Source organism: Schistocerca nitens, chromosome 2, assembly GCF_023898315.1.
Source record: "Schistocerca nitens isolate TAMUIC-IGC-003100 chromosome 2, iqSchNite1.1, whole genome shotgun sequence".
Taxonomy (NCBI): domain Eukaryota; kingdom Metazoa; phylum Arthropoda; class Insecta; order Orthoptera; family Acrididae; genus Schistocerca; species Schistocerca nitens.
Window position 1 is genome coordinate 615507698 of NC_064615.1, and position 1027 is coordinate 615508724.

The window sequence follows — 1027 nt, forward strand, 5'->3', positions numbered from 1 at the left end:
TTTTGATGACTGTTGATGCAAAGGAATTTGTCAAAGCAAGGGGGCCAGCTTTGGATCCAAAGGTAATGATTCCAGATTTGTCAAGTGTTGAGAGATGTAGTATACAGAAGTTAACAGATTTATGATTCTAATCTGAACAACCTACAATATATTTAACTGTCAAAGGATTGAAACACACCTTGTTTAAGAGTAGTCTGAATTAGCACAGTCTGTGTTTATTTTCCATGTATTTGTCCATCCAGACACTGTTAAAGAGATAGGCAGAGAGAGAGAGAGAGAGAGAGATTCGCCATATTCTCTATTTTGTGAGAAATTATGGTCCAAAACATACTGAATCAAATGACAAAGAATAATTTTCAAAGCTCTTCAGTCAACATGATTACAGAATATTTTATTAAAGAATATTGTCTTATTTAATAGGAGATTCAATTAATGATTCACATTACCTTATATTTAAAACTGAAATTTACATTAGAAATGTCACTGGAAGTTCTCCTAACATATTCTGTCACTTCTACTCACTATACACAAGATGATTTGCTCACACCCTCGACGTGTTAATTCATTTATGATGGATCGATCCCTTGACTAGCTTCTGACATGTTGACAGTGGTTTATACCATACTTCCACTTTACCTTTTCTACACTGTCTTGTAATCATTGGAAATACTGTATAACATATATACTTCGTGAATTCCCAGCAAATGTTCTGTTACAAAAGAAAACATAGATTATGAATCTTTGTGTTTAGTTACTAGAGCTTAATAAAGCATTGTTTTAAATGGAGAAGTGTCATGGAATGAAGGGAAGAAAAATTAGTTACAAATGAAATTGTAATGGTGTGAAGTTCATTACAGTTTTCATGACCAGATTCACAACTTTTCTTCCAAATTTGAATTTCAAATTTTTCTTTGTGAATGTGACTAAAACTAGATCACAATGTATATTAGAGAAGGAGATTCAGTCTTTTTAAAAAAAATTAGTTACCTGCCTGTACTACATAACAAGAGGTTTTTTGTAGATAAAG